At 41.9% G+C, this 15503-nt stretch overlaps 1 long non-coding RNA gene across 1 annotated transcript in view; it reads right to left on the reverse strand.

The window, feature by feature from the left end:
- Positions 1 to 15503, reverse strand: part of LOC125440287 — a 46797-nt gene that overhangs the window by 19172 nt on the left and 12122 nt on the right. Inside the window, exon 2 of the long non-coding RNA XR_007245662.1 lies at positions 12962 to 13071. This is a non-coding gene — a long non-coding RNA (uncharacterized LOC125440287). The remainder of the gene's footprint in view (positions 1 to 12961; positions 13072 to 15503) is intronic.

Raw genomic sequence — 15503 nt, forward strand, 5'->3', positions numbered from 1 at the left:
GGTGTAGTCCAATTGACCACTCTTTGCTTGGAAAATGGCAGCCTCTGGACTACATCTTCCAGAATGAGTGAGTCATTGAGAACATGGCTTGCCTTTCATATAGTAGGACAAGAATATTGAAGAGACCAATGCTGTCACATTATGCCACCATAAGACAATATCTACATGACCCACCAATGGTAAGGCAAGATACGAAAGAGCTGGGGAATGAAGGCAGAAACATGGCTGACAGAAAGGAAGTTAGCAAAACTAAAGGAACACAACAGCTCATGATTGATAAAAAATGTGTCCTATTTTCCTGCCACAAATGTATGTCAGCTTAATTATCTTTCATTTCCAGTTATGATAATGATGCTGATACCATCTCAGTATTTTCATTTCTTTTCTAATTGCAGAGTAAATATAGCTGCAGAACTGTTCTCATAATAAGTCATACACTCATATGTGTCCCTTATCTTTCACATGACCAAAAGCCTCTTTGCAATTAGACTGAATCATCAGAGTTTTGAGGCTGTAAAAGTACAGGGAAACATGATTATGCTTGGGATTCCATGTGGCTTTTCAGTTCCCACCTATTGACTCCTTAGCATAGTGGTTACTGAACATGCAAACTGACTTTAATTCAAATGACTTTCTGTCTGTCTATAAGCAAATGGAGTAGGTTAAAATTCCATCTCTTATTCTTTCTTCCTGGAGCAGACAGCTCCTTCTTTACAACATTCAAAAATCTTTTTCAGTAGGATGAGACTGACATGCAGACTCTGCTTATATTATAAATTTACATAGTTTTATTACCAGTTTCGGTATTATTGTTTCCTTCAAAGAATTTGGGGAATTGTAGTTTTACAGAACAACGCTAAGACTTGCACCCTTCAGAGCCCCTTGAATTCAATTTACTTAGAAGGGTGTAATTCATTTTAATACTGGCCATTAGTGAAGATACTGAGAATTCTTTGGTGGCAAGTCTTAGCCCCAGTTTGCCTAAACTACAGTTCTCAGAGGGAAGGAATGGATGTTGAATAAACATAGGTCTGCAAGGAAGAGGAAGCAAAAAAGAAATGTTGGCGCAAAAGCAAACCAAAGGCAAAACTCTTATTTTCTTCTCCCCTTTTTACCATCAAGTTGCAGCCAACTCTTAGGGTTTTCAAGGCAAGTTACATTCAGAGATGGTTTGCTATTGCCTTCCTCTGAGTCACAACCCTGTAATTCCTTGGTTGTCTCCCATCCAAATACTAAGGTTAGAGGTGCTTAGCTTCTGAGATCTGACGAGATTAGCTTAGCTTTGGCTATCCATATTGAAGTATCAAGGTAGGGAAAATTTATTAACAAATTATCTCTATGCCACTGTCCAACACATCTTAATAGAACATCTTCTGTTAAGGTAACTGTAAATACTAATAAATGCATGTTTAAGTTTATATGAAAACAATAGCATGCAATATAACCACGTTGATGAAAACATCAAAGTTCAAAATCAGTAAAAGTACTGACGCTGATATATAAAAAAGAATAACTAATGACATATATTTTAATCTTAAACAGAGCACTACTGATATCAGCAAGCTATTACAAAAGCTAACATCAGCTGCAGCTATGCTTGTACTTGTATAGTACTGGATAGTCAGTTGCCGATTATACACGAGGTGTCTGGTGTGCAATGGAGGCGAATGTCCATTGTGGCAAGATTTCTTGTATAGATATATTTCCTCGAATCCCGCTTTCAATTTCCATTCTATCTGCAGCAACCAAGACCACTTCCAGCACGACTTTTAATTTGCGTCACTGCCAGAGCAGGCAGATTTGCCAGTGAACACAGCTTTGTCCCGGACATATTTCTCCACCCATGGCCAGCTTCATCTTCCTACTTCCTCACACTGTCATTTATGCCATTCTCCTTGCCCCTTCCCTTCCATGTTGTCAGCTCCTTCCTGCTTCTCTAAATGCTAGTACCTTGATATATTAATAACAGAGAGGGTTTTTCCAAGGAACAGTGCAAGCAGGATCTATTTTAGGCTCTACCCCACCTCCCAAACTCTATTTCATCCCTTCCCAAGGACCAGGAGGGCTTTCTAAACTTTATTTCAAACATGCCTTTATTTTAAAAGAAGCCTCTCTTTCTCCTCAGCAGCAGGAGCAACAGCAAGTGTGGATGGGTGGAAGGGAGGGCAGGAGGGAATAGTGGGAGAGTTCCAGTCTTCAGCAGTGTGTGGTTCAGGGAATTGCTTTGCGTCTTTTATTTGGAAGTGGGTTTTTTAAAAAAAAATGGGCTACAATAGCAATATAACTGCAATCCCAGGTATATCTGTGATATAAACTGAAAAACTGTGTGGCAGGAGTGAGTGCTTCTTCGCGTGTAAACAGAAAAATGCGAGGAGACCCCACTACAAGCCCACTGCACAGTGAAAAGCTCTGAGGTAAGAGTTCCATGTAGGGTTGGTCAATACTAAAAAAATTCGGTAAAATTCGGATTTGGGTATTTTGGGGCATAAAATGATTTGTATGCCCGAATCCGAATCATAGCCAATTCGGATATGCCCGAAAATTCGGGTAAATCCAAAAAATTCGGGTCCATTTTATTTATTTTTTTTGAATTTTTGGTGTTTTTACACGTTTTGGCCTGCAGGGGGTGCAATTTTAAAGCTAGCAGCACTAAACTTTCAGGATATCATCTGGAGACTGTCCTGATGCTACTCCCCAGGTTTGGTGCAGTCTGGTTCAGGCGGCGCAAAGTTATTGACCCTCCTAAGTGGTGCACCATCCCCCATTGTTCTCCCAATGGAAGCTAACAGGAAATGGGGGCTACACTTTTGAAGGTCCATAACTTTGGACCCCCCGGAACCAAACTTCACCAAACTTGGGGGAATATCATAAGGACAGTACTTTGCATGCAGTACCCTGAAATTTTAGTGACAGATAGCTCTAAAACTGCACCCCTCATAGTGTCACCCAAAGAAATTTCCCCCCAGATTCTGTGCTCTGTATGGTGGCTGGCTGGCTCCATTGCAGCCAATGGGAAATTTCTGTGGCTGAGGGTTGTGGAGTGCACATTTCTCATGAAGAAATCCACAAAACTTTCAGGATTGAAATCTTCAGGAGAGACTCTGCATGACACTATCCAGGTTTGGTGACTTTTACTTCAAGGGCTTCAATGTTATTGGTACTGTACATCTCCCACTGCCCCCATAAGGGTAAAAGTTCCTCAAAGTCCTGGATGGTGTCATCCAGGAACTCCTCCTGAAGATACCTAGAACATTTTGTGACTGTACCTTGATAAATGTGCACCTCACAGCCCCTCCACCAGAAATTCCCCATTGACAGCAATGCAGAAGTCACTGCAGAAAAAAAAGAATCTTGGGCAAATTTTTTGGGGGTGCCTGCCGAGAGTGCATTTTTAGGCTATATCAACACCAAAATATCAGGGTATCATCAGGAGACTGTTCTGATGACACTCTCTGCTTGGTGCAGTTTGGTTTAGGGGGGCCAATGAGATGCCATGGAATCCCTCAAACATAGAAGCCACCATCTCCTTAGCTCTCATTGGAAACAATGGGGATAGAGGCCCCCCTTTGGAGGAGGTCCATGCAACTTTGGCCCCGTGCCTGAACCAAGCTTCTGCACCAAACTTGGGGGGGTGTCATCAGGACAGTCTCCTGATGAGTACCCTGTACCAAAGTGGTGCCACTAGCTTTAAAAAGTCCGGTTTTCATGTTTCCACCCAGCTCCCTGCACATGAAGCCTGCTGGAGTGAGTGAGCGGTGAAAACACCTAAACCAGCATTTTTTAAAGCTAGTGACATCAAACTTTCAGGGTATCAGTCAGGAGACTGTCCCTGATGATACCCCCAAGGTTTGGTGCAGTTTGGGTCAGGGGAGCCAAAGTTATGGACTCTCAGATTGTAGCCCCCATCCCCTATCAGCTCCCATTGGAAACAATGGGGATGGATACCTGCACGGTTTGAGGGGTGGGTCCATACCTGAACGAAACTGCAATTCATAAACTTGGTGGGCAACATCAGGACAGTCACCTGATGATACCCAAGCAGATAATTGAGAGTGCCCGATACATCCTCAAAATGCGTCCCCTGCAGGCACCCCCAGAATTCTGCCCAAGATTCTTTGTTCTGCAGTTGGCTTAGCTGTATTGCTGCTCAATGGGGAATTTCTGGTAGAGGGCTGTGAGGTGCACATTTCTGGAAGGTATGGTCACAAAACTTTCTGTGTATCTTTCAGGAGAGTCTCTAGATGATGACACCATCCAGGGTTTGGGAATTTTGCGTCATGGGGTTTAATTCTATGGTCCCCAAAAAGGTAGGGTCCATCTCCCACTGCCCCCTGAAGCAAAGTTCCCCAAACCTGGATGGTGTCATCCAGAGACTCTCCTGAAGATACCCTGAAAGTTCCTTGTGCTGGGTTTACCATGAAAAATGTGCACTCCACAACCCCTCTCTATCAGAAATTCCCAATTGACAGCAAATGCAGCTAAGTCACTGCTGAGAACAAAGAATCTTGTGCAGAATTTCTGGGGGGTGCCTTGCTGCAGGGGTGCATTTTGTAGATGTATGCAGTAATTAATATTTCAGTGTGGCTCAATGTCAGGAGACTGTCCTGATGATACTCTCTAAGTTTGGTGCAGTTTCGTTCAGGGGGCCCAAAGTTATGGACCCTCAAAAGGGTAGCCCTCATCTTTTTAGTTCCCATTGGAAAGAATGGGAGATAGGGGACACCGCCTTTTGGGGGTCCATAACTTTGGCTCCCCTAAACCAAACTGCACCAAACTTGGAGGGTATCATCAGGACAGTCTCCTGATGATACCCTGAAAATTTGGTCCTGATATGTTTAAAAATGCGCCCCCTGCAGGCCGAAACGTGAAAAAACACCAAAAAATAAAAACGCAATTCGGCTGGTGATCCGAATCTCATGGATTCGGATCTGTTAGGATTCGGACAGCTCAGATTCGGACCCTGCTCGTCCGAATCCGTCCAAATCAGTGCAGATTCGGTAAAAATTCAGATTTGGACTGTCCGAATCTCCAACCCTAGTTCCATGTATAACAGGCCAGTATTCTACACACAACTAATAGTAATATTCCTAAACAACTTAAAATACTAGAGCCATAGTACACTCACTCTCTCCATATGTATGTGCAACTATTATTATACACAGCACTACCGGCATCTTACCAAGGGATGCAGCTTGTAGCAAGTGGAGAGGGGATCACTATGAGGTGGCAGAGGGTACACCGGTCAGCACAGTTTGCATTGCTGACTGACCTAGAGCACCCAATGAACCCATCAAATCCAGCCTCTGATACCCATGTATTCAGCCAGTCAGCAGCCCAGATATCCCACACGCTTTTGCCTGAAATGCTTGTCAGTAAGGGCATAGTTCCCTTACTGCTGCTCATGAGAGGTGACTGCTTCTAAGTTGCATCCCTTTGTGAGGTGTGATTACCTGTAGTCTGTACTTTTCTGAATTCCTATGCCTTTTAATAAAACATGGTGCAGCAGTGGTGTAGGAGGTTAAGAGCTCGTGTATCTAATCTGGAGGAACCGGGTTTGATTCCTAGCTCTGCCGCCTGAGCTGTGGAAGCTTATCTGGGGAATTCAGATTAGCCTGTACACTCCCACACATGCCAGCTGGGTGACCTTGGGCTAGTCACAGCTTCTCTGAGCTCTCTCAGCCCCACCTACCTCACAGGGTGTTTGTTGCGAGGGGGGAAGGGCAAGGAGATTGTAGGTCTCCTGCAGGAGTCTCCTGCAGGAGAGAAAGGGGGGATATAAATCCAAACTCTTCTTCTTCTACATTAAGGTATCTATTTTTCAAGATCTTACTACCTTGAAGATCTTCAGTTCTTCTTCTAGATATCAACATTCAGGTACAGGGCCAGGGCTGCTTTTGCCAAACAATACTTCCACAGAAACCTGGTCTGATGGCAATCAGAACTGTTACAGGATTGGCCTTACTGGAATTGTTGTTGTTATTGTTGATTCAATACCCTACTCTCTCCCACCGATGTGGACTCAGAGTGACTCACCATATACTTAAAATGCCATAAAAATTGATATAAACAGATACTCTAATAAATAAAATACAGAAGGTGCTAAAAAAACTTAACCAAGGGTGGAACAACTTACCCCTCCTCTTCCTTCTAATTTTCATTAAAAAAGAAGGGGAAAAGGGAACGGGAAGATCATGGGAGCCCCCCTCTCAGACTGATGAAAGAGGCAGTTACTGCTGCCCTGTTGTAATGGTAGCAAGATTTGTTTAGATGTTCTGGGGAAGCCTGCTTAAGAAGCTACCTTTTAGCAATATGTTTCACAGTGAAGAAATCAACACATTTCAGTTTGTGGAGATTTGTAGGGTAAATTCAATCCAATCCCTGTGATACATTCTTTTTAATTTAGAAAGTGACCAACTATGGCGCATGGCTAAACCCATCATGCCCTCCATTCAAACTTGTGATGCATCTTTCAAACTACTATTGGGAGACAGCACTTCCACAGATAGAGTTTGCCCTAATGTTACCATTTCATCCCTCTCTTATCACACACCTCCTGTGCTCACTTCTAAGATATGGAACAGCTTGCATACTGCAGTTGCTCTATTGCAGCTCTGAAACTGAAATTGTACCACTAAGAAAAAGTCCTTTGAGCTGGTGCAGCATCAGAGCTATGTTGCTGTACTAGAGCTAAGACCTAACTAATAGTCTAAGAGCCAGTGTGGTGTAGTGGTTATTCCTAATCTGGAGAACTATCTAATCTGGAGAATTGAGTTTGATTCCCTACTTCTCTACATAAACTTTGCTGTATGACCATGAGCCACTCACAGTTCTCAGAACTCTTACAGGCCCACTTACGTCACAAGATGCTTGTTGTGAGGAGAGGAAGGGATTGTGATTTTAAGCTACTCTGAGACTCCTTGATATAAAGGTGGGCTATAAAAACCAACTTTTCTTCTTCTACTACTAGTAGTATTCTTTTCAATATCAGGCTGTTATGAGGGATACTTCTGAACACAATGATAAACATGCACCTAAACATGCAGATCTCTACCTAAAGCAGGTTTAATTCCACAACTGTTGGAAATTATTGTTCAGAATGGAAGATATTTGTGGTATGGCAAGCATGTGCCATTTGGAAGGGTTATTGTCTGTTAATCATCTAACGAGAATATGATATCAATAGCAGCTATTAAATTTTAATGCATGTAGGTCTTTAAAAATACAGTTAAAAGAAAATAAGTAAAACCCAACACAATAAAGCATGCTGAAGAAACACTAACTAATCTGCTACTCAAATATGGCATTATGGAGTCAGCTGTGGTGAGATGGGGCAAGAAGTAAGCTGTTCAGCACTGGGAACTAGCAGCTGTCTCAAATAGCTGCCTCTGGGATTTATTTTTCCACCCTGAAGAGAAAGAATGGAAAAGATGACAAGATCTTTGGCACTTTATTTCTCTGCAGCTCTTACCTGGAAATATTTTGTTCGCAATTGTATTGGAGCCCAACAGAAAAGTGCTCTGTCCACAGGAATCTGAGAATTACTGAAAGAATTTTATCAGTGTTGACCTCTCTGTCCAAAAAATTCTGAGCAAAGAGCTGAACTACATTCTAAAGTATCTTGCATCTTCTTTGCCTATGACAACTCAGACGAAAATGAATGGAAATGAATACACAGGGATTTCTGCAGATATTGCCTGTAGCAAACAAGCTAAACAAATATACTATTTTTACCTTTTTGGGGAAATGGCTTCTATTGTGGCATAAATTGTACCACTTCATCTGCCATACTGGATTTTGTCAGTCGACATTTTTAGCACATGTAATATGAAACACTTGCACTGAGTTGTGGGGGGAGAATGATGTCTGCCTGTAGTAAAAATGTACACAACAGGAGAACCGATTTCAGAAATGGACTCTAGCTGTGGAGGGGGAGAGTGGGGTGGCCTTTCCTGCCCCCCCCCACTGCTCTCCTTCCAGCAGCACCAGCTGCCCCATGGTTTAGAGAGGGAGTGCAGCTTCCCATTGTTCCCCTTTCCCTCCTTACCTGGCTCTTCCACTCAGCCTTGGCTTGACTTGATCCCTTTTCCTCCTCTTACACCCCACTGTTGTCCTTCCAGCCACACTAGTCGAAAGGGAAGCAATCATCCATTTGGCCTCAGGTCAGCTCAATAGCCTTCCCTGCCCTCTCCCCCCAGGCATTCTCTTTCCGGCCACAATGACATGAAGTCAAGACATCATCCCTCTCCTGCTCGGTTTTTGTCAATTAAAAAGTGATGGAGGGAGTTGTGCCAGTCTGTCACTGATGCAGAAGGAGACACCACAGCAGGGGGCGGGGAGGGTTGATGGGGCACAACATTGGATGAGGGTTCGTACACTTTGCATGTAAGACAATTATATAGGGTAAGATGTTTAGTTTCTGGATTGGATCAGTGAATTAGAATTAAGATTTTTTAAAGTCCCATTGATCTCAAAGGGGCTTTAAATTAGTACTGTTTGGTTTACATCTGGCTTGAGTGTCTCAAAGTTGGCAGAAATGAGTTAAGGGACATTAGGGCCTAGCTTTAACTATATTTTGCTCGTTATATATTCTTGACCTAAAAGCCATGCTGGTATTCTTTGACATCTCTTGTGAATAGAAGTTACCAGAAAAAAATACAATCTTTCATACAAAAAGAACGTCCCTTCTGTCTGTCCATGTCCTTCTCTTGGAGGCTTTTCTGGAACAACTATTTTGCTGTTCCTCATATTAGAAAATGAGCCACAAAACATATGATTTGGCAAGTGATCTTTCCCCATGACATTACAGTCTGGTGAGTACATAGACACTCCAGGGCTTCATACTCCCACATAAATCCAGCCTTTTCATTCCTCACCTTTCACTCTTACTGCCTTGAGTCAAATGCAGCAGTTATTTGTTTTCTTTAAAGTATTTTCACATTTAAGTAGGATTGCAAAATCAATTATTTACAAAAGAAAGAGCGGAACCAAGATGATAAATTAGCATGTTGTTCTTAACATACAAAAACAACAAACCCACAACTGTCTGGTAGTTCTAAGACAAGAAAGCATTGTGCTTCTTGTTGGTACAATATATGCTTTATGGAACAGCCTGTATGCTGGGAAAATGATGTGAAAGAGCACAAGAGCTCTTTGTGGATTTAAAGGGAGTAAAGTTTTATAATATACACACTTCAACTCTCAAACTGCCCTTCTAATTTTATATAATAAATAGATTCCACAGAGAGAGAGAGATAATTTAATGAAGTGAAAGCAGCTATATTATATTTAGTCAGCAATCAAATTATTCACTAATTAATCCTGATATTCACTCATTTATTCCTTAATATATCTACACACACATTATACACTAATATATTGAAGAAAACACTGATATATCCTCCAAAATCAAACAGATCATGAGCATCTCAGCTTTATGTTTGGTTATGGGCTGGTATCTTTGAGAGCCAGTGGCGTAACTAGGCAAACTGGAGCCCTGGGCAAAACCTGAGTTTGATGTCCCCTCAGGTGCGTGCCCAGTGCAATGTGTACCCCCCTTGTAGCTATGCCCAGTGGCGTATCTAGGCAAACTGGAGTTTGGCGCCCCCCATGGGCAGCCACCCTCCCCCACTGTGACCAAGCAATGATTTTTTACACCAGATTGTTTCAAAGTCACCATCACATTATAGAACATGCCCCAACTCACAAATCTGAGCACAGCAATAAGCCATGCCACACAGCAGAAATAATTTTTTGAAAACATTTTCAAAACACTTTCTGGTGTTGTATCCAGTACCCCCAATTGGGGGAAACAGCATCACTTTCAATGTTTCAAAGGAGAATCTGGGCTCCCTAGTTTAAACAAGTGATGCTGGAATCCACCCCCAAACAGCATCATTTTCAATGGTGTTTAAACTAGGGAGCCCAGATTCTCCTTTTAAATCCACCTTAAAGGGAGAATCTGGGGTTTCCAGTTTAAACAACATTGGAAGTGATGCTATTTTGGGGTTGATTCTCCCCCACCCTGAAACAGCATCACTTGCAATGTTTAAACTGGGGCCCTCAGATTCTCCCTTTAAATCCATGTCAAAGGGGGGGATTTAAAAGGAAAATCTGGGGAAACTTGGGAGGTGCCTGCTGGCAGGGGTGCAATTGTTAAGCTAGCAGCACCAAACTTTCAGGGTATCTTTAGGAGACTCCCCTAATGATACCACCCAGGTTTGGAGAAGTTTGGTTCAGGGGGTCCAAAGTTATGGACCCTCAAAGGTGTAGCCCCCATCTTCTGTTAGCTCCCATTGGAAACAATGGATTGATGGGGCACCCCTCGGGGAGTCCATAGCTTTGGACTTCCTGGGACAAACTTCACAAAACTCTGGAGTGAGTATCAGTAAAAGATTTTCCTGATGATACCTCACAGGTTTCCCAAGTGAAGTTTGGTTCCAGGGGGGGTCCCAAAGGGTTACTCGTAACCCTCAAAGTGTGTAGCAGCATCTCCTATTAGCTCCCATTGGAAACAATGGGGGGGATGGGGCACACCCTTTTGGGAGATCCATAACTTTGGACTCCCAAACTCAAACTCCCTGCCGCAAACCTGGGTGATAGCATCAGGAGAGTCTCCCAAAACATCTCTGAAATTTTGGTGCTGCTAGCCTAAAAACCGCGCCCTCTGCAGGCCAAAAATGGAAAAAACACTGAAAATACAAAAAATCCCACAAACAAACCTGCGCCCCCCACAGGGCTGCACCCAGGGCAACTGCCCACTTTGCCCAATGGGAGGAACGCCTCTGTTGAGAGCTGGTATCAAATGAAAGCAAACCATTGCTGCAACCTTGCTGAAGACGAGCACTTCTGCATCCACTCAGTGCCTAGATCAGAGGACTGCTGGGAACTCAACAGACCTGGTCACAAGTTACAATGAAAGCATGTGCAATCTGTGTGTACCCTTTATTTTTATACATACATGCATTGGGTAATTCTCATGTTTTATTCAGCTGGACGTACACGTACAGCTGGACCTGTGATTTATCCAGATATCGTTTTATCTGTAAAGTGAAAACAAGCTGGCTCTTTCTCACAAACAAATTTATGTATGTACATGCAGGATGAAATTGTGTTTACTGTAACATGTGAATAGCACTTATGTGTGCTACTTTACATTTCAGGAAGTAATCAAGGCAGGATACAAATGAAGTATTCAAATGTATTAATACTGTCGTTGACTAGAGAATTCCCATGACAATCTACATGAAGTAATTTTTTTTAAAAAATGTATCATATTTTTATCTTATTTATTACCTCTAGGTAATCTACAGTGGGGGATGTCCCATTTTATTCCCACATGTGAACCACAGTACTTGAATTTTTCTCTAAGGGTTGAATGGTGTTTTTCTGTTTGATGTAATGGACCCAAGGTCTCATGAATTGAGGATATAAAACTACCAGTTCCCTACACCAGCTCTAGCTTCTGCATCACACTAGCTTTATATTGTTAGACACTTCAGTAGCAGCTATCCTTAACATAATGCTGTCCAAAAGATTATTCCAAAATAAAAAAAAACTTGACGACTGAAGCTTTATGAGTTTTTTAAAGACCTATACAAGTGAATATGGTCCCTGCTCTTCTGCAAAGACCAGGTTGTCAGAAACTGTTCTATTAAAAACACCAGAAACAACCCCCAAAACAACCATTCTGATCTTAGCTCTAAACTCAGGGATTGTTAATCAAGCAAAATGTAGAACCAGATTACATGCCACAGTTTGAAACTCCTAGAGAGCTCCCAGTCCTGGGTTTGAGAATAAATCAGAATGTTTTCATAAAAGAACAATATAACAGTTCCCAGCAGGATATTTAAGGGTGTAGCTGGACCACCCCTTTCCCCCTTTTTTAGGTCCTGAGAGCAAGCAGTGAGGATTTAACCTCACCCTGTTAACTTGGTCATGCTTCCCTTTTTTTCCCCAGTCCTCACCTCTCTGCTGCATAGCTACAGAGTGGCACAGGAACGGCAGCATGGTTGTAGAGGTCCATGCCTGCTAAACTTCGTAGGTACACAGTGGAGGGAGGCAAATGGGGGGGAAAGTGCCTCCATGCAAAGGCACGTGCCCCATCCAATGTACTTGCTGACCACGGGACGCCCAGCCATGCGAACAGTCCGGGCTATGACAGGTTCATTTATCCCACTTGCAACCCGTTTTACATTTGCTGTGCGGCAAGGGTCAGAGTCTTGATCTAATTTGTTTACTTGTAGACATACAGGGCTCTGTGCAGATGATGTGTTGAGCACAAATCAGGTCCTGGAGTGGGAGGTCAGCAAGTATAATCCTGCTCCTGTGTGTAGGTTTTCTGTGTACGTGCAATTAAAATATTTGCACAGGGCTACAGTGTGGTACTTCTGACTGAACAGAAGGATACTAAGTATGTAGCTCCCATACATGTACTAGTTTTGTATGAGAATCAGCCACTACTGACTTCCCCATATTTTCAACTTGCAGTAGCAACATGGTAATACTACAGAAAACTGATCTGCTATGCAACTAAAATAAGCACATTGTGAATTTCTGCCAATGCAATCCTATACAAAGTTATCCCAGTCTCAGCCCATTGAAATGAGTGAGCTTAGACTGGAGTCATTCCTCTTAGGATTGCACTGTAAGCAATTATTATGAGCAGTTACTATGAAGTTAATGATTATCTGTTTTCCACATTTGGTCTTGCATCAGTTTCTCTGGCATGAGAGAATTGTTCTGTACTTGGATCTAAAGTAGGACTAGATTGTCTTGCAGGGCGGGTTTCATGCCTTGTGATCATGTAAAATGGAACTATTTACTGCTTAAATTTTTGTGAAGAATATATCAGAAAAGGTAGCTGTTTGACTAGTTTCTCCTCTATAAAACATTGCTGTGCTAATATTATCCTGTACTGCAACCTGTGCTGCAATTCTTGCTAGCTTGAACTGTGGATACTTACAACAAAAATATTAGTGTCAACCATACATGAATGTTTTCACAGCAAGACTTCAGGTGGCTGCCAGCCAGACTTCCATTTCTCGAATAAGTCAAAATGCCACTGTTTTCTTTCTGAGCAGAGAAAAGAGGGTGGAGGGGGAAGAAAGTGAGCATTTTCTGTTTATTTATACAGAATTCTTACACAAAGTTATTTTCTTTTCAGCCCTACTGTTAGGAAAATAGCAAAAGAACCCAACTTCCCCTTTTCTGGCAAAATATTCGTATCATATCTTTTGGGTGTGTATGTGGCCAGATAGCTTTCTTTTGACAGCCACTATTCTGGGTTATTATTTTTTGACTATGTAGAGGGGGTATGTTTGTATTCCAGGACTCTGTGAGGGAAATTTTAAATAATAGTTTTAGAAAAAATTATTAAGGGTAAGGAGGTTATGTGGTGTCATAGGAGCCAGTGATCTCCTCTGGGACATAAAATGTGTCTCAGTGTGACCAACCCCAGCCTGGTTACAATCTCAGCATTGTTAATACAGATTAGACCTGTGGTTCTCAACCTTCCTAATGCCGTAACCCTTTAATACAGTTCCTCATGTTGTGGTGACCCCCAACCCTAACATTTATCCATTTTACAGATGGAGAACACTGATGCACAGAGTCTTAGGCGAACCCTGTGAAAGGGTCGTTCGACCAGCAAAGGGGTCCTTTCCCCCAGGTTGAGAACCACTGGATTAGACCATTTTCACATGAAAGGATTGACTCATCTTTCAGCCTTTCACAGATTTTGTTAAAGTTTGATCACTATTTGTCTGAATAGAAAACATAGGATAGGCATTTATCATGGGTATTTGTGGAAATGTGAGGTTTACCACTGTGCATCAATACTGTTGACAAAGGTAACACATATTGAAAGTGGAATAGAACTGCTCTATGAAGCAGGACAGTGCTGGGGAGACAAATGGTTCCATAAGAATTTGTAAACAGCAGAAAAGAACCATCTTACATAAACTGACTTTCTATCTTAATGTTCCTGATAAATTTTTCATAGGTCCAATTAATCTCCTTTGAGGTCAGGAAACTATCACCAGTTAATGGTGCTCTTAATAGCTTGCCTCAGTCGTAATCTCTTCCTGTGACCTTTTACCTCAACTGCACTTCAGAACAAATTCTACATACACATACTTTGCCAGCCTGAGTTATTTGGCTGTTCTCACCAAAGAGAAGCACAAAAACTTGGCAGCACATGTTGAATCTGAGAAACTTTGCTTTGAACTTATGCTTCCTTTTGGGGATGAGAAAACACAAAAACTAATATGAAAAGGAAAGGGTTTTTTTAAAAAAAGAAAGTCATAAGAAGTGTGAATATCAAAAGCTAATGAATATTGAACACTTTGAATAATCAATATGATGGGATGGTTACTGTGCTAGTGCAGGAGAACCCAGGTTACAATCCTCATTCTGCCACGAAGCACTCCGTGATTCTCTCAATCTAGCCTACCACAAATGTTGTTGTGAAAATAAAATGGGGAAAGAATTTATGGTTTCTGACTTGAAGGATAAGTGACATAACCATGTGAGTAACATTATCACCCAGAGAGTACATAACAGGCAAAGGTACTCACAAAATGTTCTGCTCGTCATGTTTTTCTTATATAGGGTCATTAGTAAAAGTGCAGTACACACTAATTAAAAACTACGTTCAAACCAAAATGAAATCTAGATCCAAAGCAAATACATTCATACCAGGCAACAATATAACTTAGTGTTACTCAGAGTAATCGATAAGATCTAATGTTCTGTTTCCTTGTGTTTGCAGGAAGTTAAGGAAAATGACAAGTAGTATATAATGTCCTTAATTGCCCAGTGACTGACTCTTTGTAGGTTTGGAGGGGTAATCAGCCCTCTTCACCAGTATATTTGGCAGATCTTAGATTAGAATCAGGAAGTAGACACTTATGCCTTCCCTCATTTTAACGCACTGACAAAAACAAATAGAACAAATGTCTCGCTCAGTCCCTATGACAACTGCCAGGTGATCGTTCAAACACACAATGTAAATATCACAAAGTAAATAGCCATACAAATATTGGGAGAAAGATTAATGACCAACGTTTTACAAATTTATAATTGAAATATTAGTTTTATTTGTTATATGCCCTGGTCTTAGTCTGAGAAGCTCAGAGGGACCTACATGCGATTACCAAGTATATTCCCATCCATTTAATAACAGACTAGACTACATTAGCTTTAGCAGCAATTCTATTGGCCTACACAGCTGTTACTTTTAATTTGTGGAAAAGAGGCGGGTTTGCACATTCAGTCCTTGGCTCCAAACTCCACAGATATTTTACTTCCCACCAAGCCTCAGGAGGCCTTTGACTGTCAATCAGAGCCCATGTGACTGGCCCATTAGCTTCAGAAGGGAACACCTGGAAGAACATATTGCTTGCTGCAAAACATCTCAACTGTATGTTTGTTTCCTTTCTGCACGCAGATAGTATTAAAACCTGGGTGTGACCAAAAGGTACGAGAGCTTTGGTGCTATATGAAGG

Source organism: Sphaerodactylus townsendi, linkage group LG10 (assembly GCF_021028975.2).
Source record: "Sphaerodactylus townsendi isolate TG3544 linkage group LG10, MPM_Stown_v2.3, whole genome shotgun sequence".
In the NCBI taxonomy this organism is placed as follows: Eukaryota; Metazoa; Chordata; class Lepidosauria; order Squamata; family Sphaerodactylidae; genus Sphaerodactylus; species Sphaerodactylus townsendi.